The following is a 26,176-nucleotide window of genomic DNA, read 5'->3' as shown; positions in this document are numbered from 1 at the left end:
CCGCTACGTTCATAGCAGTTTCAAACTATGGCGTCATATAAAACCGGATTACATTAGGCAACGCTTTTTGACTTCTGTAACAGAATGTCTACATGCTTTGTACGGAGTCCGAACGTGGCACAAAAGCAGCTACTTTGCTTGAAGCGGGTACTGAGGATAATGCGTGTACCATCTAGATTTGCAATCTGCTTTATATTATACGAGACATCACGAACATCGCAAATGCCAGCAGCTCGTTTCAGAAGACCTCCTGCATGAACACTTTTTCTGTGGGTGGCACTGTTCCTTTCTGAAAAGTAAGTGTCTAATAACAGAAATTACACCCGCATGAAAGCGAATCTATCTCACACATCAGCTTAACGAGACCTACAAGGCTTCCGTGGCACCGCAACAACCAAAATGCGATCATAATAGCGTTCCGCCGTTTCTCAGAACGCTTGTCACATTTCGGTGCTATTGCTGGTTACGTGAAAAGCTCTTAAGCTCCTCACCAATTACTTTTGTCGTACGCGTTACGCGGTAGCTCGTAGACCTGGGGCTGGGTGTGAAAGAAAACTTTGCTGCCCATGGCCAGTTTCCAAGTATGGCTCCATAGTCACATGTTCAGGCTGGCCAAAGGATGTTTCTTCTTCTGTACTGCCGGTGTTCCACACAAAACAAAAACCCAGAACACCGTGTTATATACGATAACAAATCATGCGAAAATACACCAACCCAGTGTAAGCTGGTGCTGTCTCTTTAATAACCCCAAGTATGAGGAAGGCTGCTATTCTTGACAGCCAGTCAGGAACACAGACTGTGGTACTCTGGGCTTAAACACACGGCGGTATGAATTTCCGAAACCGTTGCCCCACAGGGCGCACGTCGCTTCACTGCGGAGTCAAGCCACGCGGTAACGCCATTTATTATGTAGGGCCAGCAATATATTGAAGTCAGCAACATATTGAGGTCACAGGGTGGGCCCCCTCGTTGTCCACAAGTACAAAGTCTACCATGGGGGCTCAGCGAAGATTCTATATGAAGAGTCCTATAAAGAACACCCCAGAGAATCATTTTACCAAAGTATATCTCATAGCTTCGCCCCAGAATTCTTCAAAGACCATAGCCTTCTGCAGCCCCTGGAACTAGGTGTCTGTCCTCTTTCCCCCGCCCCCCCCCCCCCGCTGTCCTCCACCTACCTTAGTCCTCCCATAATAAACAAAATGCAACTTTGCGGAATCCAATTAAATTTTTTAGTGTTCGCACTGCTCGTGCAGTATCTCCTAGAACCGTTTGGTACTGTTGCTGTTGGCGCTGTATCCACAATCCCAAGGATTGAATGCGAGCCATTTTTATGTTTTTCAAGGTGATTATTTAGCAGCAGAGTTGTATAGCTTTGAGCTGGGTCCGTTGGCGTTAGCAAAAAACTACAAAAAAAACTCCTCAGGTGCGAGGCACCCGCCACAACCTTCGTGCAGAGGCCTCAGCAAAAAATGCCGCACGCACGTGAGTGTGCGCCTCGTTAGGAGCTCCCAAAGTCGTTCAGGCTTGTGCGTTGGCTTGTGCCACGTGAGAAACGCCCTCTTCGTCCTCATGTAGCAACCGGTGCGCCACGGGTCCGCCGCGCCGAACAAGATAACAACAAATCTGTGAAGCCAGCTATTCACAATTTACACGTTGAGATGGCCACCGGACACGCTGACAAGTGGAGGTCCATTGGGGCGAGGACGCGCTACAAGAGGATTTACCCTAAGCGGCTGTGCCGTCGGGCGACGACGAAGAAAGGGACACCGTAGATTGCTACTCAATAAACACTACATACTTACTGTACACAGTCCACTGTACACTGAACTCACTGCTCACCGTACAGATCACTGTACAGCGAACAATGTACAGTACACTGTACAGCGAGTTCAGCTGTACAGTGAACTCACTGTAAGCTGAACACGCTGTACAGTGTACTGTACAGTGAGAATTTCGTGTGTGTCTTCAGTATGTTTGCTGCGCCAGAGTTGAACGTTCCGTGCTCCCGTGTGGCTACTCTGCGGTTCCAGAACTCTTTTAAAATTGAAAGCGCGCTTTTTCTCGAGTATATTTCACCATTTAGTTTTTGCACTGAATTACTGAGCTCTCCCTCCAGAACTGAACTCGGTCCACTCCGTGTTTTCCTTTCTTTTCTTCTTTCTTTCTTTTTTTCCACTCATCACATTTCACCTACCTGACGCAGCATATTAGGCTCTCCGCTGAACAGGCATCGTCTGTATTATTAAACTCCATTCTATCTGTCCCCCTCTCTCTCTCTGTTTAAATAGTCCTTGCTTTACATTGCCGTCAAAAACGCCTTTGCACTGCTTGGGTCTGGCTGCTCCCTCTCTCCTGCGATCCGCTGTCAGCGTGCCGAGAGGCTAGGATGAACCGCAGCTCTTCTGTTTCTCCAAAATTGCACCAGTAGTGCAAGCTGCGACAATTATTTTGTTTGATGTCGAAAAGTTACGAACACGACTATTTTAAATTAAAACAACCCTGCTAGTAGCCTATGCAGTACTGTTCGGCCTCAATTATTCCCAATGTTCTCGTTTTGCTGAACAATGTCGATAAGAATATAGAATGTCCCTAAATTTAGTAGTTTGAAACTGTTTTGCTGTATATGCGTACGATTCAATATTTTTTAACTTTTGGCCAGGCGGTTTATTTGAGGCAAGCACCAAAAGTTTCGCGTTTAAGTGGATCAGGAAATATTTTAGGCTTTGACAGCGTATTCTGGGAAGGAGCCTATGATTGACTTCACTTTTCCGAGACGTTACTCTACCCATCCAAGGCATTTCCGTGGTCTCAGTGCATACTACGGGGTTTTTTAATATTTTGAATGTCGTTTTGTGGGCGCCTCCCCTAGGACTCATTGCTTCGCTCTCGCACAGACAAGCTAACGACGATTCCCGTCTCCGCCGCTAAGTTAAAGGTTCTGCTTTATCTGCGTCACGTCATGGTTAAACGCTGAGGGCAATCTGCCCTCACCTAATAACTTTTTTAAGTTGCCTTAAAGGTTTTTGAGGGTGCCATCTTATATAAAGCATCGACACTTTTCAACTTTTTGCTTTTTATTGTTTGCTTACTTGACCCCCACGACACTTAATACCTATCCCTCAAAGTTTCGCATTTTGCTCTCTAACAGATATCGTAACTAATTCGTCTTGCAAGAGTCTACAATTTGATTATTAAATTTGAAATATAAAGGCACCTTTTCTTTGTTACCACTATCTCTGCATTTTACGAAATAACTATTGCAAAAAGATACTGCATTGGTTTCATAGCTTTGGCATTCGTATACCAAATTCAACGAAACGTATGTCCCATCCACGCGTGGCTGTAGGCTTGAATATACGCGTCGCACGTAATGTTTCCGCTTTATGTATTCTCCCGCATCGTTGACGCAATATTGTGCCCCACTTTTGGTCAACTAATTAGTACTGGCATTTTATTCGACTTGTTAATTTTGTTATCGAGGGAAGAAATCACGCAGTTGGAGACTTCCACTACAATAAACGGTCCGTCGGTATCAATATGTTCCGTTATGTTTCCCCCTAAAATATCCTAAATGTTTTACGTCATGGCATGCGTACCAATTTATGAATCTCGTGACCTTTTACCTCAGAGCAAGAAGCTACGTCACAGCAGTCATTACCATCGACCGGCCGCGATGCTTGCCCGAATGTGCGCGGACAATTTGAAACCGGTAAAAGGTTGGCTTGGGACTGCTGCTAATCATCATGATCAGTGCTGTCTGGCTCCATCCATAAATGAATGGGAGAAGCTCACCTACCCAAGTGCCCTCTCCAGGTACAAATAACCTTTCAAATCAGAGTGGCGCCATCTGTCGAAGTGTCGGCGAGGTGCAGTTTGCGATCAACACAGTCCTAACTAATTGATTACTTACCCCTTCAAGTGACCAATGACGTAGGCAGAATGCTAAGCCTAGCACGAGCAGAGGCTGTGAAAAGTAAATCGCTTCCGCCGGCCGGGGTTCAACTTGGGTCTCTCCTGTTTGGAGTCTGACTTCTGTCCTACTGCAACATTTTTTTGTTGTTGTGTGGTATTATACAGTCACGTAACGACAATACGAGGGCAATACACAGCCATGCATACAGGAGAATACACCAAAGGTAGGACAAGCACAAAAGGCAAAAGTATTGGCGTTTTGACGATGGGAGGAAAAAGGTGGCATGTAACATGCCTCGTACAATTGATGCGAGGGCTACTTCTCATCTTTTCCGGACAATACAATGTTCATATTGAAGCATGGGTAAATTCGAGAAAAGTCCAGATGTGGCCCTGCTGCAAATTCTGCGTTTATGTGAAGCGGTTCGGCCTTGCTGCTACCGGCAACCAGCGTACGCTGAAGCAGTGGTTCAACTACTCAGCGGTTTATTCCCCGTGTTGAATCCCAAGCTGGGGTATGTCAACATCGTTATCATCATCGTGTACAAAGTCCTGTCATTAAAGCGCAGAACCCCGTTCCTGTCAGCCATGACACCGAACCCCGCTGCCTGTCTCCTCTTGCCCTACACTTGGTGCCGACAAACCCGGGAAGAAGATCAGGGACTGACGGGGAGAGCAGCAGGGATGCCAGTGGTTTCGGGAAAGTAAGACCCGGAACCGTTCACCGTTCGATTCCCGGCCGCGGCGGCCGCTTTTCTGATGGAGGAGAAAAGCGAAAACGCCCGTGTGTACGAGATTTCGGCGCACGTTAAAGATGCCCAGGTGGTCAAAATTAATCCGGAGCCCTCCACTACGGCGCGCCTCGTCGCCTGCGTTGTGTCGGCGCGTTAATCCTTACAATCAATCAAATCAAGAGCAAAACGCGTAGCAGAAAACCAGCAAACCACCGCTACACTCGAAGCCTGCCTATGAAGACCAACCGCCGCACAAGAGGGCTCATATGTAAACTGCAGAAGGCCAAACTTCCATCTCCTAGGAATATGCCCCACTGGCATCGAAATCGTGAAAACCTGCCGCCTCGTCGTGTGGATCATCTGTCCTTCGCGCCCTCGTTACGCCGCTCGGCCCTTCTGAAGCTGCAACGAAGGCTGAGGCACCGATGGAAGCGAGAACTAAGAATGCCACTGATGTTACGTGACGTTGCCGACGTGAAAACATACAAGAAAATTTAATATTTCGGATCAATTGTGCATCGCTTGAACGATTTTTTTTCGCGGTTGGAAGTAAAAGATGTGACAAAACAAGACCGCCGATTTTCTACTGGGGCTGTTCAAACAGAACAATGACGAAGCGGCCGACAACGGTGAACGTGTCTCAAGATGTCGACAAAGAACCAATCGTCCTTTTGTCAGGGTGTAGCTCGACTCGCAAGATGCAGCAGCAGAAGCAGCAGACGTTTAACCAAAACAGCAGCGTCGATATTCATTTGACAAGCAAGGTGACTCGCATGCTTGCCGATGAAAGATACACAATGCGCACATAAAGAGCGGTGCATCAGCGCGAGCCGCTACGAGGAGCCTGACATTTAACTCAGGCGTTTCGACGAACTGCAGAACTGGCTGGGCTATAGAGTCGTTCTGAAAAGAGCTTACAAGAGCCTCAAACGCCCGGACATAACCGATATGCAGCGCCAGCAGAAAAAAAAGGGTCCGACTGCCAGCAAGACTGACCTCGCTGTCCGTTTCATGTCTGTAGCTGTTTGTGGCACACGCATGTTGCGGCCACGGGAGGATCTTGAATCCCCCGCTGGAGTAAGCGCAGTCAACATCATTATCATCATCGTGTACATAATCCTGTCATTAAAGCGCAGAACCCCCTTCCTCTTAGCCATGACACCGAACCCCGCTGCCTGTCTCCTCTTTCCTTAACATCCCCCTTGCAACAATTGAATCCTGCCGGTTGAACACCGGTGCCAGGAACGGTCTTCGAAGACCGGGTGATCCTTCCCGAGTAACGACAACAGCTCGTCCACGGCGGACGCTGGCTACTTTCAGCTGCGGCCACCGGTGCTCTCGTTAGGAACCCATGCGTGAGGACAGGCACCGTCCACAGCGTCTCCCACGACCCAGCCCGTCTGGCGGTAGACCCGTGTCACAGATGACCTCCCAAGTCCCGGGTGTCTTTACAGAAGGCAGAATTACCGCAGGGTGCCGTCCGTGGCTCGTGCTCCGCGGGTGTGATGTCCGGTGCAATCGCCAGCAGCTGTCTCTGAAATAAGGGAGCCCCTGGTCAGTATAAATACTGCCCGGACAATGTACATATTCTTCGGGCCACCGCGCATAGTTCTGCGCAGTAGTCATCGCGCAATGCTCCCTCGTGGGCGCGATCCTGTAGATACACCGCTCGCGCTGCTTCCACACTCGCACGTAAACACAAACACGTATCCGAGCGTAGATTAGCAAAGTGGGTTCCTACAGATGTTACTTGCCATCGCTGATTCTTACTGAAACTGGACATTAAAACAATCCACGTACGCAACGAATGAATGTCGGCGCCTGAAATTCAAGGGATAAAAATAGCGTCCGGAAAATTTCAAGAAATGCGAGAAATAGTGCAATATTATAGAAGATTGATTGTTCAAACATATAAAACTTGGAATTCAAAGACGCCATTCCTTGGAGACAGGCCGAGGTTCATTCCACTCTTTGCACACCCGTTAAGCTCTTTACTATTAATTGTTCAGCGTGCCTGTACGGCTTCCTAGAATACAAAATGGAAATGAAGAATATAGTTCCATGTTTTCTTTCCAGTGTGATACATATCCACAGTTTCTTCTATCACTCGCATTAGATGGTTGGCTGGTGTGCACTGTTGACTCGTTGGATACTTGCATGTGTTGTTGCAGAAAACGGCACCCGCCAAAAGGAAAAGAAAACGACACATTGTTTTCTATTATGTCCTGTTTGGGAGATCATGTGGAAAACAATGGCTATTTTCTCGCAGCACTAAAATATTGACACGTGTCAAAACTAGCAGGTGTACTGGCGCAGGGCCCGAAAGAAAATATGCCACATATTTTTCGACAGATGTTGGAAGCACGGAAACGATGCCAAATCCGCATCATATTTGATCTTTGACACTTTCCAAAAACAAAGAAGAAATCTAATTGCTCCGAAGCTATAACTATACGTTTTGTTTTGTGGTACCCTTTCCCAAGCGTAAGACTATTGTACTATTAGTTTCCATCCCAGGGACCTCATAACGATGCATGGCATCCGTATGCTCATGTTCCCAGCAGCGTTTCTGCTTCTGTCCCCTTTTTGTGACGAATCTTCAGCCACAGCTTTCGAATCGGTAAGCGCAGTAAGATTTTTGATATCTACAGGCATGGATATGCACGCGTTCTACTCTACGTTGCGGAAATAGCATATAAGTAATTGTAGTTCCAACCCGGAATTTCTGTATCGTGATGGAGGCAGGAAGAAAACAGGCAACACATACAAATGTTAACTTATAGCATCCTCGATAAACACGCACCGGGGTTGCCCCCAAAACCGGCGCGGTGCACGGTGCCCAACGATGGTGCGCACCGGCACGGTGCATTGATCGAGGACAAACTGAGCGGTTCTACCCTAGCGCCATCTCTTAGGCTGTGAAAGCAACTCATCAAAACGTTCACAAGTGGCTAAAAAGCAGCGTAATATGACACAGCGTCACTACAAAGTGATATTTATTGAAATCTGATGATTATATGTACACGCAAGCCATATCCGTCACACATGCGCGACAACTCACTTCACGGCTTCCACTGAATAGCTGCCTACAAGCTGCTTCTCATCTTCGTTCTGAAAGCCATAACGCGAGTGCCTGTTATGTTCCGCCCTTCCGCCACAGCAAAGCATGTAGGTCTTCGTGGTCTATGCACTCCCGTAACTGTTCGTGTAATTCAATCGAACAAAACGAATGCAAAGCTCTAACTGGCTGGCCATGCATTGAACCTTCTTTGCAGTACACGAAGTTCGCGTCCTCATTTTCAATCTCCGGCCCTTATTAACACCCGTTATGAGTCCTTCGCATCGCTGTCTGATTAATTCGCAAGAAATTCATGCTTGTCAGCAACAATATACAGCCCGTTCCGCCTTCACACGAGTGTACCGTTGCTACAATTCACTGTACCGATGCGCCGACGCTGCAGCAGACGGCGGATGAAGCCACTTCGCCGGCGTCGTCCGCGATGCATCTCGGGATTGCACTCCGTCGCACCGTCAACTCTCACGGTGCGCGAGGGGGCAACCAAAAACTGCCCCGCGACGGGGCGCCCCAGTTTATCGAGAACAGATGGTGCGCACGGGTGCGGTTTATCGAGGATGAAAAGGCGCCCCGGTGCACACCGGTGCGCACCGGTGCGGTTAATCGAGGATGCTAATAGGTTTATTGCATACGCAAATTCAAGCTGTTTTCGGATACCCGTACTCGCAATGATACCGTGCTGAGATAAAAGTTCATTAAACAGAGATGTGCAGATTGTGCATTCATTTAGAAATGCGTTTTGCTCTACAAGTTCTGTGTCACGACCAAGAAAAACGATTTGAAAAGTGCATTAATTTGAGATCATAAATAGCCAACCGTGCCAGGAAGCCGAGTCCCGCGTTGGCTTATGGGTCATAAATATGTCTAGTTACAATAGCTTCACTGGTGTCACCCTAGGTGCCTTGTTGGTGCATTGCATGCACGGTGCAAGGCTGTAATCTTCCTATAGTTTTATGATAATATACGGTACAGGGGACACTGGCGTTGGTGTATATACCAGCCGCCAAATAGCGGGTTCAGCCCCCATTGAGGCGCTCATGCATTAAGGATGCATGATTTTCGAGCTCGGCTCGACTAAGCCGCCGTTAGACATTTCTGCAGGCGCATCATTTCGCCCCTCGCCCACAAAATTCTATGCTCCCACCCCCCTCCTGACCGCACCATCTCCCTTTTGTGAACTCCTGGCCATATGGGCTTTGACGGCGCGGAGAAGGCACACGAGGCGGCCCGAGCTTTGATACACCGGACCCCTCAGCAGAGCCCCCTCCTCGCTTCACATCCCCCTCCTCACCAGAGCCACTGCTCACCTTCCGTGAAGTCACCCTCCATCACAGGCTTTCAAGCACCACCCTTCCACCCCCTCACCCCTCGTTATCCCCCGTGGAATCATCCCTCTGGAGACAGATCCAAACCCATTCCCTCCCCACTCGATCAATTCTCACCCACATATCGCCATTTCTCTTTCCCACTCCCACTTGTCCCCACTGCGGGGACTACGAAGACACACCCACGCCATCTGCCACTGCCCCACCCTGCTTTCTCTTCCCCTAACCAACCCCCCCCGACTCCTGGCTGTCTGCCCTCGCGCACTCGGACGCTTCGTCCCAGTGCGCCCTGGTCGACAGGGCTCGGGCCTATAAAGCTGTGCTTCCGCAGCTCCACCGTCCGTACTAAGCCTGGCCTGGAATAAAACGTGTTTCCCTCTCTCTGCCTCAAAGTACTTTTCTGAAACGCAAGAGGAATAACTACTGTTGATTAGTGTATAAATTATTAGTCGTGTAAACAACTTGTGCGTTATGTTTACTTTGAATTGAGGTTTAGTAGTCTTATTTCATTAGACGGGAAGATACTCATAAACTGTATACACGGGTGAGAACAGCGGAGCCGGTAACGAGTTTTTTTTTTTTTTTTTTTGAATTCGAGTCGGTGATGGCATGCGACTGAAGCGGGGCTATTGGGGCCGATGTTTCGCCTTTACGTTTGTTCTGGAAGACTACGAGGTGAGAAGCGAGGTGTCATATAGCCCCATGTAAGTAATTACGGTTGTTATTCATTTGCGCTCACAAGCCTAACTGTTGACGCTTTACTCGACGTGCGGTCGGCATGCTGGAAAGCCCTTGCAAGCGCACTTTGTTAACGCTGGGTAAAAGCTGATAGTTTACTTTAGTTCCTCAAAGAACCGGTAACGGTCAGTTCGAACATCTGCGCCAGTGCTTTCTCCCGAACACGACGACGATGCTGTTTTGACGGGATGGTTCGTCTTGATGAGTGGTTTGTTTGTTTTACTTTTCGCGTATTCTGATATGTCCTAACACGCGGTTGAGGTGTTTCCGTGAGCAAATGTTAAGTGTATACTCCCAGAGCTAGGAACGCGCGAAGCAAGGTACCCTGACAGGTAGCATTTACAGATAAAACATATCCGTATTTCATCTGTGGCAACCTTACAGACGACGGCCGCCTTTGCAAAGGTTGGCAGACAAGCAGGTAGTTAAAGGAGACTGTCTTTGCGTTCGCCTTGCTCACATCAGTGAATATACACAGCTGATTAGAAGTGGACGATGGCTGTGTTGTGCTTACAGGAACAGCCTAGCAGACAACGGTTGAACTGGCAAGATCGGCCTGCGCATGCGATCTACCCTGACTTGTTTCGCGGCTTTCTGCCATGTAAGGTTCTGACCTGCCCACAGGTTGACGCTATCATAATATTAAAAAAAATCGCTCGCTCTAAAAAAATACTGCTGGTGAATGATTTAAAATTTTGCTTATGGGCTACCACGCTTGTGTTCTCCTCACAAGCGTCGTCATGAACGGGTGGAACAGCGCGCTCGTACTATATGTGGTGCGGCATCCTGAGCTTGCGTTCATTTTGAGAAATTCTGTATACATGAGGGGTTTTAGAGTAGAGAACACACAAAGATGCGCACAATGTTTCGTTAAAGTTGACCTTTGCTTGAGATCTCGGAGCTTGCCATTTAGCTATATCTACCAGATTTTGAATTCACCATAGAGGAGCCAAGCGAGGGGAGAGGGGGGGGGGGTGGTGGTGTCGCCGCTGTTCGTTAGAAATTCATAGCAGCCCTTTTTTCAGGCGCTGCTTCTAAAAGAAAACTTGGCCGCATATCTGCTCATATGGGAGCAAATTCTGTCAAAATATGATAGTCTTCGACCCCCCCTGCAATCTATAAATGCCTTTTTAGATGCGAAGCATCTTATGGTCGGGGCTATGTCCCTCCCTCCGGCGTGCGGCGTCCACACCCCCACTGCGTATGCCTGGCCAGTCACCGCTGATGATGATTGTGGCAGGATGCCCCTAGGGATTTGCCAACCAAAGAATCCGTCACGAGATAGCTTCGCGTTCAACCACTGTCGTCATCTTCCCGTAGGAGAATCTCCTCCCGCAACGCCGCGATGAGTGCCACGGGCAACACCGCCGGTAACGCCACGTGCAACGCCAGCGTAAACGCCAGTGTCAGCGTCCCGGACAACGACGCGAAGAGGGCACAATAAGAAGAAGAACAAGACGAAGAAGCAGCACCTCCTCCTGCCGTGATCGTCCACCCGGAACAAGAAAACGCCGACCTCATCCCGAGACAAGACTTGGTGCGCCTTATCAAACACGCGAGTCCGTGCGTGGCCGTGCGCAAGCGCCAGGACATCATGAACCGGGACGACTACAACAACTGGATGAGGATGACAATCGCGGAACATGAGCTACTGCGCGAGATCATCCACCGCCAGACGACGCCATCAGCACCTGCGTTACGGGTTTTCTTCACCGGACCGGCCGGTTGCGGCAAGACGTTCGTCCTCCGGCTTGCCATGGACCTCTACAACCGGTACAGCAACACCGGCAACACCACCACCTGCAACGCGTTCGTCATCTGCGCGAGCACCGGAAAGGCTTTCAAGCTCTCTCGGAAGACCACCGGGCCCAACAAGAACGGAGGCCTCAGCGCCAGCGAGTTGAACACCTTCCGCGTGGCCTTCCGCAACGTGAAATGCGTGATCATAGACGAGGTGAGTATGATGTCTGCGGACAACCTAAACGCAGTCGACTTGAGTCGACCCCATGGCTGCTTCGCATACTACTCAGGGTTCCCCTACGGGAAGACGGTGAAATTTTTTTTGTCTCGCCCACCCCCCCTCTCACGCTCGTTCCCTCGCACTTGCTGCACCTGCGATAAACACGGAGGAGGTTTGTTCAATTGAATTCAATTTTCACGCCTTCCACGGCTCGCGCTCCGTCTACTGGAACATTTTCTTACTTTCGGACTTCTTGTACTGCCGCAACGAGGGCGTTTTTGTATTTTTGGACGAAAACGTTGTTTTCAATGCGTATTTTTTTTTAAATCCTAGCGCGAAAATCGACGAGCCATGCAATTTTATGAATTGGCATTGCAAGTAGTACTTATATATTGACGTTTTGCCTCAAATATGCCAACTTTTTTCATCTTGCTCAACAATGTCACCGATTATGAACATTGCCGCCTGATTTAGTACATTAGTACAGTGAAATCTCGTTAATTCGAACATCACTAATTCGAATTTATGGATAATTCGAACTGTACGATTTGGTCAGACCAAGGCTCCATAGAAGCTTATGTAAAAAGAAGCCGGTTAATTCAAGCACGAGTAGGTTACACCACGGCTCCTTTGAACTAAATGCCACCAAGATGTACTGTTGGGTGACTTGGTAATTACTTTTAAAAATAGCTACAGCGCGAATATAAACAACAACACACGAAGCGATAGCGCTCGTCTCGTCGTCTATCTGCGTCCTGGGTTATATTCGCGCTGTAACTCTTTTTAAAACGAATGCCACCGCACAAGCGCCTTGCCGTTTGGCACTCGGCCAGAGAAACGCACCATGTGCTCACACACGACGCTGTGTAGAACGGGAAAGTTACAATGGTGTAAAGTCAATCTATATCACACATAACGGGCGTTTTGGAAGACGGATTCATTGTGAACTACTTGACAAGGACGCAGTGGTGTGTGTGGTGCGCTTATAGATGAGGGCAGCGTATATCAGGTCAGAAGCACCGAACCTGTCGCTGCCAACGACGCCAAGGAGGACAAGAACGAAGCACAGTGCGCCCGTCCGTTATGACGTCATGGCTGGAACCATGGAATTCCGCCCGTCTCTTCTTCGGTGTTCAAATAGGTGGATAAGAGGCTACCCGGTACATTCCTTGGAGAAAAAATACCCTGAGTCGCCTTCAGGGACAAGAGGCAGGCCGCAATCACGGGCATTTTCAAGCGTCAAAGTATTGACATGCCCTACTGATTCCCACCTTCCGAGTGCTGTAGTTATTGTTCCCTTTCATTATTTCGAACTGAGACGGCAACCCCTTGTGGTTAGAATTAATGAGCGTTTACTGTAGTAGTTTCGAAATGTGTTGTCTATATAGACGTCGCGTTCAAGAATTATTTTATCTTTAGGCCGCACGGCTGAATCGAGGGCAGACAGACGAACAGACAGACAGACATTTTCTGGTTCAGGATGCCCAAAAAAGATTGTCGTTTATAAGAAATCGGAGCCCCTTGGGGGGCCAAAGGTATACGTCCCCGCCACCAGAGCACACACTGCTCGTAAAAAATGTACTTCCTGAGCATTGCGGCGCTGCCATTGTGTCGACGGTACTGAATTATGTACAGCAATGTGAAAGTTTTCAGCAATTGGAAATGCAAAGTTCCGACTAAGGCAGAAGCGCGCTATCTCTTTTTGCTTACAGAAGAACTTTGGTGAATCATGCGATAATAACGAAGAATGCGGCGTCGGATTGTGCTGTGTGCTTTATGACTATTTCGAGGGAACAGTGTGCAGCACTCTTGGATACGCCCATGAATCCTGCTCGCTGCTAACCACGAATGAACTTCCCGAGGTGCCAATTCCTTACTGCAGAAAATTAGAAGAAAGGTCTTCGATTTATACGCCACCATATCTTAGATACTGCCCATGTGGCGAAGGTAAGGTTCTACTAACAGGAATTGTTTCTCCACAGTTCCGTTCAGGATTTGGTGAAGCGTCTTTATCAAGCTGGGCAATGCTGTTCTCCAAAAGTTGCTTCGGGAACAATTATGGCTTTTATGCAAATGTGCAAAACCAAGTGTCGCGACTACAACGCCTTCGCGATGGGAAAGGGACTGTATTTCCGTAAGGTTACATACTGAACGGGTCCTCTGGCTGCCGCCGTTTTCTGTCATCCTCGTCTACACCAATATTTGTGATGTCTGTGTCGCCGCGGCAAAAAAAGTTCTTAAATCTCCTCCCGTGGTTCAAAAAACATAAAAGAGGGAACGCCTGGGGGATTGTTGTTGCATTTGTTGTTTCCGTTCTACTTCCACAAGCGGTAGGGTTTCCTGCATGGTCCTTTTCCAGTCGATTGGGGCCAACAGTAAGTATGGTTAAGTGTAGGAAAAGCATTTCTGTGGTTGTCGCCATTTACACCCTTTTCCACGCGGAAGTGGATGTTGTTCCGGTCGCGGCGATCAGCCCGGTGTCAATGAGGTACGGCTTTTGCGGCGCAAATGTGTCGTTCACGTTCGCGTGTCGGCGTTGAAACTTTTTGCAGGCTACGCTGTAGATCATAGTAAATGTGGTTTTTAGGTCTTGTGTTCTTTCTTTCTCCGTATCCGGTTTATCGGCCTTCCCTTATTTAATTCATCCGTCGATGAGAATCAATTCAAGTGAGAAGCACATTTAAACTGTTTTGAAAGCACTTCGTTATCAATAATGTCTGCACACCCGGCTCGGTTGTCGCTATCCAACCAATGGTCAGTGGGTAGTCTTCTTCTTCTGCGCAGTTCCCTCAACTTTTCTTGCTGTCAGAAGAAAAGTGTAGATTCGATTTCGCTAAGGGTTCTTTCCGTCCAGAGTGGCTACTTTAAAAATGGATGGGTAAGCCTCAACTAGAAATACCGGGATTCAGTGCGCTCTTAACTTCGCTTTGGAACTGAGTTTCGGCCGTGTCAGTGTAGGTCAGTACAATGAGATCAGGTTCAATATTAGGATGTGGACTCTCCTCCACAAGTATATCTCCCGCATCCGATTCAGGTGGGATGGTAGCAGTAAGTGCTGTTTTAGGAATGCCGGTGTCGTTGCTGCAGTCCTCGCTACAGTTGGATGTAGTCACACAGCTACTTGAGGCTTGGAATGGCGTATTGGCCTCTGATGTGTCACTGCGTCAAATAATGTTTCGTTTGTCAGTAAGCGCAAGTAGCTGTGACGCGAGTACCACATATCTGAGACAAGCGGCATAAGGTTGCGTTCGTGGAAACAGCATTGGTTACTTTAAGAGGGATTGCCAAGTAACGATGGTTTCACAAAGCCCAAAAATGTACACAAACTCTTGCTCAGCTTAGCCGCCCGTCAGCAAGGGTTCAATATCGCGATCGGTCTTGCGTAGTTGGCTGGATTCGTAGTTAAGACGACCGCCAGTCTTGCGTAGTTGGCTGGATTCGTAGTTAAGACGACCGCCAGTGGCGGAAACCTTTTCATTTATTGCATCCGTGCTCAAAATAACTGTGAGACCCGACTCGTGTCTGTGGCGTGTTGAACACTTCACTCATGTCGAACCGAATGAACAACATCAAGCTCTCGCTAGTTGAACTCTTAGCTTGCAGTGAAGTTGACCTCCAGTAGGCTCCAGTCATAGTGTATGCATGATAACGTAATTGCAATTGTTTTCAAGCATTGGACACGACCGCTGGAGTACGTACTGTTTTAATCTCATCCTACGTGATTTCGGCACCACTATTTTGCGACTACAACGTCTTAGTTAATAGAACACCACATTTAGATCAAATCGCAGGCACTACATGTCCAATGCCGACAAGTAAGGCTTGATGTCCCAATTTCTTTGCTTCAGCTCTGTGCACAACGCCCCAATGCGTTCATGGAGGCTAGGGTAGTCACTCAGACTCATCCCATTTTGAGCCAAGGCAGCCTCGGTTTCTGAAGGCAACTGATCCATGATGGTTCCGGCCGAGGTGTTCAGAAGGTCAAGCAGGGGCATCACGGTCGCCTTCAAAGGTCGTCCGCCGTTCGGTACTGTAGATGCCTTCGCTGGGTGATCATCCCAAGAGTATTTCGGTACGACGTTAGCAAGACACGGCGCCATTCGAAAACAACAGCGGCTTCATTGAGCACCTCGAAAACTAACATCAGTGCGTGTCCACGCCCGAACAAGAAGACGCTAAAGAAAAATATTGGCTAAGAAACAAGTCGGAGATAGTTAGTTTGCTGGATTTAACAAATGCGTTGTCTACAGCAACATCTGTTCATAAATATTGCAGCTCCATAAGTTCTAGATATTTTAGCAGACAAAAAATTATTCATTGTTTGGTAGCACGGAAGTATGAGACTGCCGACGATTCTTTTTGTGTTCTTGAATCATATTATGTGGTGACGTGGAACTGAATTCCGGTCCTACTGCCGAGGAAGTGTTGGCTGAACTTTTCGAAGGGCAAAACCTTCGACATAGGGAAGTATCAAGCCTTAAAAACAAAATTAGAAGAATGCAATTACTGACATTACAAGAAGGTTTACTGAAATGGAAAAACATGTGGCGGAACTAAGCGCAAAAACAGCTGGGTTGAATGACATTGAAAACCTCCCGAAACTGTACAAAAATTGATTTTCTTTCAGGCCAGGAAACTAACATAATCTGAGGATCGAGGAAGGTGTTCCAATTTAATCGTTTTTGGTATCTCCGAGGAAGCTCGTGAAACCGACCTAGAACTTAACGAAAAGGTATTTCGAAATTTTTTAAAGTCAAACTAGGTGTGCAAAAATCTGTCGTCAGAATTTACAGACTTGGCAAACCCGGACCTAAACGCCCGGTTATCTTGTATTTTCAAGACTTTGCCGAGAAACAAGCAGGATTAGAAAATTGTAGCAAACTAAGGGGCACTGAATGGAACGTCCAGAATGATTGCTCAGAACAAACAACAATGCGGCAGAAGTTACTTTGGGATTGCGTGAAAGCCGATAAAACAAAGGCTAAGAAGGCTTTTAAAGCGACGCTTTGTACCTCTACGAACCAAGGGATCTGTCGCGACCATCGGCGTCTGTAAAACTCCAACAAAACTCCCACTAATAAAAAAATGAGTCGCACGGCCTCGAATCGAACCTGCACCGAATAGAGAAACGTATCGAGAGCCTGTTGTCTTACCAATTGAGCTACGAGGGCACACGGAGAAAGGGGAGGCAGACGGTGTACCGCTGCGGGTTTACCCCTGGGTTCTCACTGAATGGCACGTGATAGCCTCAAGCGACCTCTCGCGCCACTGCGCACTCCACCCACGGCAAGTGTAGCGGCAGGGTGCGCGGCAGTGCTTTGTACACTTCTTCCTCGAAAAGTTTGGACTCGTGTGCAGCACCGATACCAAACAGCCGGCTATCATCCGTGGAACGTGCATTCACTTAACGTTCCCGAACAATACAACTGCGGTGAGTGTGAGTGTGTATCACACCGATCACAGGCCTTCAGAACTTTGTGTTGAAGTGAAATAGTAAGGAACGTGTTAGAGGCACAGTGTAACGTGTGATTAACGCCACCTGGCCGTAGTCACCCGTCATAGATGGTCTATAAAACGCTTCGCTCCTCAACCACCTCCACAAGGTGGATCTTCCCGCACTTTTTTGGTACATGACAAGTTGCGTGTTGACGATGATCAGTTTTTTTGGAATGATGTGACGAACCCGCATGAAATATTAAAAAGCTTTCGAAGTGAATTAGAGCTATTAAGGAACAGTGCCGATAGCACGGTCCCAGGAGGCCAACATAGCGAGTCTTAAACTGCTACCCAAAAACAGCTTAGAATTGTCAACAGTAACGCTCGTAGCATTGTTAACAAAAGGGACCAACTTGAAGCACTTCTCTTAACCTTTAATCAGTACATTGTAATTGGGCCAAATGGTGAAATTCGTGATAAATACTTGGTTCCTTCTTGCAAGTTTTTTTTTCGAAAGAACAGCTCCACTAGAGGTGGCGGAGCTGCCCTCCTAATTAAAAGTACCATTCAAGCCACCCGCTTCCCTGAAGTTGGTGGACAATGAAAGTGTGTGCCTCAGGCACTCAATATTTGGTTGTTATTTTGTCCCGTACACAGGTTACAGAGCACGAAACGCAGCAACTGATTGTTTGGTGATTTTACAAGCGCATATTCTAGCATATGTGAATGAAAAAGTAATTATTGCAGGCTACTTTAATTATCCCGGGATCAATTGGAGCAAATTGTTTTTTCTCAGACCGATCCTGTAGGTTCTAGTGGGCTGCCCCATATTGTACTTTGCCACAATCTTACCCAAGTTGTTCAACACCCTACTCGTTTAAATACCTCCTCATGCTCTTTACTTGACCTTGCTTTTACTCCCCGCACGGTCACTGCGTACGATATACTTGTACAGACTGGTATTTTTGACCATAAAATGTTTCACGGTTTTTTTTCGGTGCCGGACAGATCGGCGAAACCAGCGCAGGCTCGAAAAACTGTTGGAGATTTTTCGCACGCTGAGGACACTAGCATGGTAGATAATCTCGAACACAATTTGGGATTTTTATGCAAATGACGTTACTCTGTTGTGAGATATATTTCAGCAAACCTTTTTTATTGCATTTAAAAATTTATTTCTTCCAAAAAACCTGTAAATCGGACGCCATATACTAGGTCAATTATACACTTTAAACAAAAAGCCAAACGGCTCAGGAAAAAAGGTTCCTCCCCTGGCATTATGTCCGGAGTTCGAGTCTCCATTTCAGAAGCCATTGAGTAAGCTAAAGTCTTTCACTTTAACACTTCACTTTAGAATCATCAGAAGTTTTGGGACTTTGTTAGAGAGCGTAAGCCCACTATAAATCAAGTTTCACTGGACGACCTTGTCATTGTGACTGCGGACGCTACTGCACATGACTTCAAGGAGCCATGAAGAGAAAATACAACTTTGTTTAATTTGAAAGAACTAGGATTCAGTATCTCAGTCAGCTCCATTGCAGCCACAAAAGATGCTTTTTTAACGAAAAAAAGCAAGAAGTATATAAAAACTTTCAAATTTTGCGCCACAGTGACGTGTTATGAGCAAGAATGACGTCACACGGGCCAACAATGAAACATAATTTTCAGTGCGTTAGCTACACGTTAGCATTCAAGTGAGGCGGTCAAATGGAACTAGAGGCCCCATTACAGACGTCCAGTCATGTGTCGTCGCGACATGTCAGTTAGGCGGCCGCCAATCGCACAAACAAGGTTCCGTGACGTCACAGAAAAGTTGCGGGAAATTGGCTAGGGGGTCGCGACTGCTTCACAAGTTTTCTTTCATATCTCCGTTATTTGTTCGACGATCGCGATGATATTCGTATTATTGTTATCGGAACTAAGCAGTCTTTATAATAAACCCAACTTGTATTTTGTCTTCATGGCTCCTTTAAGCAATACCTGCGCAGTGTTTTTTTAAATTCCTCTTGCCACTAAATCACCGGAATCCGCTTTTTAACTCCATACGTAAACTTTATATCCAAGAATGGTGTCCTCAGTTTGCTCCTGCGACTTTAAGTAAAACCTCCACCTTGTCCTGATTGCATACTAAATGCGTTTTTGCGGCGCTACGCCGAACCCCTGTCCAAGTTTCTAGTGGTGATATATAAATGTTCCATCAAATCAGCCTCCCTGCTAATAGACTGGAAAGTGGGCCGTATTTTGCAGATATTAAAAAAGGGCGACCCTCAACCTATTTCGAACCATCGACCGATTTTTTTTGGCTTCCTCCTGGTGTGAAATGCAGCAACATATAATTGCAACATACATTACTTTCTTGATGCACATCACTTCTTATCACCATTTCAGCATGGTTTCAGAAAAGGGCTTTCTACCGTTACTCAATTAGTTCCGTTCTTCATTTCTTTAGATATCTAAGGGACCGTAGAAAATATGTTGACGTAAATGGGCGATATTGCGACCCTCTTCATTTCAGTTCTGGAATCCCGTAGCGGAGTGTACCAGGGCCGTAGCTTTTTTTATTTATTTCAAGTACATTCTCACGTAGCCAAAGGCCACGCAGTTGTCTTGAAGGAAAAACAAGTTTATTGGAGAGAACTTGCGCTCCCTTAACAACTCAAGGAATACACAGGTGGCGAAGCAGCAGTCAATAAAGTGACGTGCGCAGGCGAGTGTCGGTGAATCGAATGCCCCGGCATCTGCTCTGAGAACATTTATCTTTGGGCGCGTGTGTTTCTCGAACCGTCGAGTTACATCGAGAACAGCGTAAATGAAAGAAGACTATTCTAGGCTAGTGGGAGACGTTATACCTATCAAATGATAATCCGTGCGGCATATGAAAGAAAGAATGGAACATGCGCTTCACTGGGTACACAGATAACCCAGCCCGGCGCAGCCGGGCGGTAAAAGCAATAACATAAACAAATCCAATGCATGCTGCGCGGAAATATTATGGTCAATATTAATGACTTAGTTCAAATCCGCCTCTTTCCTGGCGATAGCATGCTTTTTTCTAATAGTCAATCCCAAGATAATCAATTCACTCTAAATACAAAACTTGCCAATGTTCTTGCATGGTGTAATAAATGGGGTATGAGACTTATTTAGGACAAATCAGTCTTTCTTCGCATTTCAAACAAAAAAAGCTACTCTTGCCTCAATATTCTGTTGCAAAGCAGCCCTTAATTGAAGTTAAAGAATATAGTTTGTTTGGGATAACGTTAACAAACACCCTAAACTGGAATACGCACATTGCTAATGTCGCTTCGTCCGCTTTTCGCAAATTGTGCCTTTTGAGGCATAAACTTAGAGAAGCTCCGCCACAGGTCAAGCTTCTAGCGCAGAACCATAGCCTCCTGTATAATAGTCGGTTATACAGGAGGCTATGGCGCAACACACTCATCTGCTTTAAAATGGCATACGCGCGCGTTTTCTAAGACCCACATACAGAAAACGAAAGGCGCTCACAGTAACGCGTAAGACTTGAAGGTAGTGAAGCTAGACGCAACAATAGCGTGCTTTCGCTTTTTCGCCTCACGGCATTGTTAAATGGTCGCCGCTGTACGAGCGACCACAGCTGGATGCTCGTCGTACTCCATCGCACACGGCTCTGCGCGCACGTCGCCTTCCTTCGTTGCGCGCACTTATCGCTGGGGCGGTGGCGTTGTCGCCTTCCTCCGCCAGGTGGCGGCACAAGTCCCGCACGCTTCTCCGTTCCCACCTCGCCTATTTCTCCCCGCCATCGAGCGCTTCTCCAATCCGGGCCCTTGCAGAAGAGGGTGTAGTTTGACCTCTAGCTCTCAAGGTCAAAACTGGTCACTCCGCGAAGACTTCCGGAGGTAGCGTACTCTAGCTTTCGCTACAAAAAAGAACACTAACTCAGTTGAAAAATTCAGCGACGTGCGGTGCGCTTCATTTATTCATTATGTGGCAAAAATGTCTCTTACCGAAGCAATAAAAAACATGAAGTTGTAACCTTAGAATCACGGCTAAAGTTTATTCGCCTTAAATTTACTCTATTACAAACAGCAAGCTCGGTCGGACCCCTTACGCCTCGTAACCCCTCTATCAACACGGCGAAGTCGTCATTCACACGGTTTATCTCTCACCCCATTTTGTTTTTGCTCTGACCGATTCGTTCAAATTTTACTTCTACCCACGGACAATCAACGATTAGAATAACACTTCTCTAGAGGACCTACTATCCGTAGAGTGGCTCGAACCAAGTGTTTGAAATAGATAGCTGTTGCATTTTAAGAATAACAATAATAATAATAATAATAATAATTTGTTTATTGATCCATAGTGGTAATACAGTTATTGTCGGGTCAACCCAAGCCAGAAAGGCTTGTCGGGCTGTACCTGGCAGTCAGAGGTAGAAACAGAAGGCGTATACATCAGTGCACTGTAATCCCTGCCGGTAACAAGAACAAAAATATAATAACACTGAACCAACACCTAGGACAGGAAGCATTTCACATTTCAAAACAGGTTACCACGGATAAATAATTTCAAAGATCGTTTTGATTGCACAGCAAATATGGTATCAGGAAGTGAATTGAAGGTGGCGGGAACAAAATATTTTCTAACGAAGTGTCCAAATCAGGTGAAGCATCTGGGTACATCGAAGCGCATATGGTGTCGTAATGGTCTTGCAGGTACATGATTAACAAGGAAATCACTGCTCCAGAATTGAGCACAAATCACAGTTTGTAAAAATAAGTTGTCAAAGAAAGGCAAAAGTTTTTGAGCCAAGAACAGCAAGTCCCGAGCAGTAAGAAAGCTTGAGTTATAATCATACATATTTATTCCAACGTTCTACAGTACAAACCGCAACATTTTGCTTTCTAATCTAAATCAGTGTGAAAGTAGAGGCTAAGCTCTGTTTCTCAATAGATTATATTTATTGTTCCTCTGAAGAGTATGTTCTGAAAAATAACGTCAATTCCGCTACAAGACCCACGTATAGTGATGCATATGAGGGTAGTATAATAGAACCATGAATATTTAACCTCCATATGAAAGGCATTGCAAAGTTGAACACAGAACCCGTTGTGTCATCTATGCGGACGAGGCAAGCGAGTCTTCAGTATTATGCTTCTGTGCGAAACCATTTTATTGGTATACTTGCCAGCGTCACCAGGCATTTATTTACTAAACGTTAACATATTGAAGTCTAATGTCATAATTTTCTGACGAAAATCATATAATAGACTGAAATTCACAAATAGTGGAAACGTTGCATTCTTTCAAGACATTGGATGTTATTTTTTTTAATGCACAGTGAAGTAGCACACTAGACAATTAGCTATGCATGGGGCTTCTGTTGGCCTGCAGTTTTGAATCGCAGTTAAATACAAACGTTGAGTAAAATTGAGAATAGGCTGTGTACTTCCTCATAACGCTTCGGGGTTTCCTTCGTGTACTACGTGGAGAGCGGTGAGACTGTAGTGAAGTTGTCTCTATGTATGGTGTCCTGGATGCAAAGGGGCGTCGTACACGTTGAGTTGTATTACTCTCATTAGTTTACATAATGCTTATTGTGTTCCTTCCAATTGGCATAGTGGCTGTCACTATCCGCCGCTTGAGGGCTGAATTTCCAACTCTGATGTGGCCCCAAGAAGATGCTCGCCATGGCAAAAACAGCCAGTATTCGCCCGTTGAGGCGAACGTCAATACCTCGCCGGGGTTGTTGCACCCTCAGACAACAACGTTCTGTATTATGGCCGAGTGGTGTTTCATAGGCGAAGTCCCCAAGGGCCGGTAGGGTAGATAGCTCATCCCCGCGTTTTCAGAGCTGTGTGGTCCTGTGGAAAACATGTTACCCGGTCGTGCCATCGGTCGGTCACTACTAATCTCTGGTTCACTGACTGCATGGCCATCACTGTTAGGGCACCAGTGATGCCATTTGGCATTTGACATTTGCCATTTGGCAGACCAATGCCATTTGGCATAGGAGTCACAAGACAGCAGGCACGCATGTGAGCTTTCCGACTTATTCGGGTGACAAGTAGACCAAAAGAAAACTCCCACCTCCCCTCGCGGGAACCCCTGTGTAGATGCGACTCATTGGCGGAGCGGCGAAGGGACCGCGTTTTATAGCGCGCATAACGTTGAGGGGACTGCGTAAGCCGATCCCAGTCGACGACGACGTTGGCGTACTTGTAAAGCGGCGTGGACTCTAGGTGTTTGAGCCAAGCGTGGATGTTGTTTCGCCGGAGAACGGCACACCGGTTATATGCGCAGCACGCCCGAAGGAGAGGAACCCGCGGAAGAGAGAGTACTGCACATGCGCCGGCCCCAGCGCGTCTGCCGCGGCTATGACGCAACGTGCCGCGGCTATGACGCAACACAATCCAACACAATCCACTTTAATCCAATCCAATCCAAATCCATTCAAATTCAATCCAATCCAAGCCAAGCCAAGCCAAGCCAAGACAATCTAATCCAATCCAAGCCAATCCAATCGAATCCAATCCAATGCCCCTCGCGAGAGAGCGTTCGCTATCGGAGAGGAGAGGGGGTGAGCGGCGGAGAGCGCAGCTGGCGCGGCGAGGAGAATGGGGGAGGGGCGGACAACGCCGACGACGCTGGAGGGACAAGGCGAGTGAATGAGATGCTCTGCATCTAAAATTTTCGTGTTTGACAAGAGGGTCTGCGACCCCAAAAAACAAAAAAAAAAATGGATGTCTATTACGATACAGACTGACACGGAATTTGAACGCAGCAGTATAGATGTTTTGACCGTGCAAAATACGTTGAGGCAAAAATTTTGAGGTATACATGGAGGTCGCAGACCACTTTTATTCTTCACATATTATTCGTTCTTCAAGATACACTCTTTTCCCAGTCCTTGAATATCATGAAGGAGGCCTTGTTATCGGAGACATGGACGAATATATGTCCAGGTTCCTGAACCCACTGCCTAGTTCTCAATGACGAGGTCTATGAATGTATTTCACGAAATGCTGGCAATCTTGGGAAACGTCACGATGGAGAGGAACCGGATGTTCTCGCACACAATAGGCAATAGGTTGGCTCTGTTTGTCCCAATATAAATCCCCCAGTACTGACATCGGCAGTTAGTAAGGAGGCGCAGGGAGTGCTCTACGTCTTTTGTGAGCGCAGTATGCGAGAATTAGACGGTCACTACAAGCAAGCAGCTGTCCCACTTTGCGGCGCACAACTCTTCTACTTAATTAGACATACAAGAGATTTCGCTGGGCATTTCTGAAACCAACACAGATTGTAGGTGGGCCAGTATTTACATAGCTGAGGTAAAAACAGCGCAGGAACAGGACTCATTTCTGGAAGACCATTACACAAATAGATCGCCACTGCCGCGGCTCTATTGCGGTCTCTGCGAGGTGCAGAACTGCTGTTTCAGCGGGGCGCACTCCTCGATTCTGGCGTCGGCGGCACTAAACCTCTGCTCGGGTGGCTTGTTTTGGGTGCAGCAGCTGATGAAACATTTCTTAGTCATCAATAGCGTCATCATCGAGCACACGATGGCACGCGCTACTCTGGTGTTGCCTCGCACCGGGTCTCCACCGGGTCACCACCAAGAAAAACAGCTCATCTGAAACAGCAGTTCTGCACCTCGAAGAGATCACAAGAGAGCCGAGGTAGTTGCTTTCTAGTTGCTTGTGGGTCAATCACCGTCAAAGTATTTGGTACGTCTGATTAAGTTGGCGAGCCGTGTTCCACAAAGTTGGGCCACGTCTTCTCTGATAGTGGCTGTCTACTTCTCGCTTAACGCGCTTACCAAAGACGTAGTGCCCTTCCCGTGCCTCGCATTATCTTCCCGTTCTTGTGAACCAGTGTTAGAAGTGGGGGACTTTATATTAAGGCTAACAAAAATTTCCTACTCCTGTGTGCGGGAATATGCCGTTAATCTCTGTTGCAATGCCTCTAAAGACTGTCACCACCTCGTTAAATTCGGATCTCGAAGACAAGCATAGAGCTTGTCTTCGAGATCCGAGCATTGGTTGAGCATGTCGGACACACTATATTCGTCTATTTCTCCCACCACAAGTCCTCCTTCATGAGAAACAAGTACTGGAAAAGGAGTTTTGCTTGAAGGAGTAACCTGTGAAGAATAAAGTGGTCTGTAGCCATACATATATGTCTGTCTGAAATACTTTGCCTCAATAAATTTTGAACAATCCAAACAGCCAAGCAACTGCGCTAAAATACTGCTCTAGGGAGTAGCTTAATCATTAGCTACATTTTTATAATTAATTTTCTTCCTTGTCTTTCTAATTTCGGGCATGCGCCTCTTCATTTCTGCTGAATTCATTGTGGAAGACCTCTTCTTTTTTTTTCAGGGTTTGAATGCGTGCTCGATCAGACTCCCCAACCTCGGCCACCACCATCAAAGTATCAGCCCGAAAATGAAGAAGAGAGGCTGCAGGAAGACATGTTTAACAAAATTCCACTCGGCAGATGCACACCTCCATCGAAGCATTGACAGTCCTCAAGAAAGTGAAATTATGCGCCTGTTTTTCCTTCTTCTCTGGTTTGTAGGTACAATACTGCAATCATTAAAACAATTTCAACTTTTGGAATCCCGTGTATAGAATCCCGCAAAATAAAACAATTTACCAATTTTCTTTTTCACCTCAATGAGTTACTTTGTTCACATCAGTTTCCATACGAAATATAGCGTCATTCGGAGTATCCATTGATACCGTTTTAGAGACGATAGTCTTGGGCTACTAAAACGCAATTATTTTGGTCTGTCTGTATGTCTGTTTGTCTGTCTGTGACTCGATTCAGCCACCCGGCCAAAGTTAAACAAGATTTGCGCAATAGTCTGATATACCCACAGCCAAATGTAAACGTCTAAGTGCGGTGTCAATGTTTACACTAGTGAACATTGTTGAGCAAGAACAAGACATTCCGCAAATATAAGGATAAGGCAGCAAATCAATATATGAGTAACATTTGCAGT

The 26,176-nt window shown here is 46.8% G+C and overlaps 1 long non-coding RNA gene across 1 annotated transcript; it reads left to right on the top strand.

Moving 5' to 3' along the window:
- Nucleotides 1–7,121: 7,121 nt before the first annotated feature.
- Nucleotides 7,122–25,725, top strand: LOC144157982 (uncharacterized). The gene is made up of 3 exons (XR_013319921.1): nucleotides 7,122–7,269; nucleotides 13,461–13,695; nucleotides 25,551–25,725. It is a non-coding gene; the product is annotated as an uncharacterized LOC144157982 (long non-coding RNA).
- The last annotated feature ends 451 nt before the right edge of the window (nucleotides 25,726–26,176 follow it).

The sequence above is a fragment of the Haemaphysalis longicornis genome, unplaced genomic scaffold, assembly GCF_048455015.1.
Source record: "Haemaphysalis longicornis isolate Haplotype H1 unplaced genomic scaffold, Haemaphysalis longicornis Haplotype H1 scaffold_10, whole genome shotgun sequence".
Classification (NCBI taxonomy): Eukaryota; Metazoa; Arthropoda; class Arachnida; order Ixodida; family Ixodidae; genus Haemaphysalis; species Haemaphysalis longicornis.
This window is presented reverse-complemented; position numbering and strand designations above follow the sequence as displayed.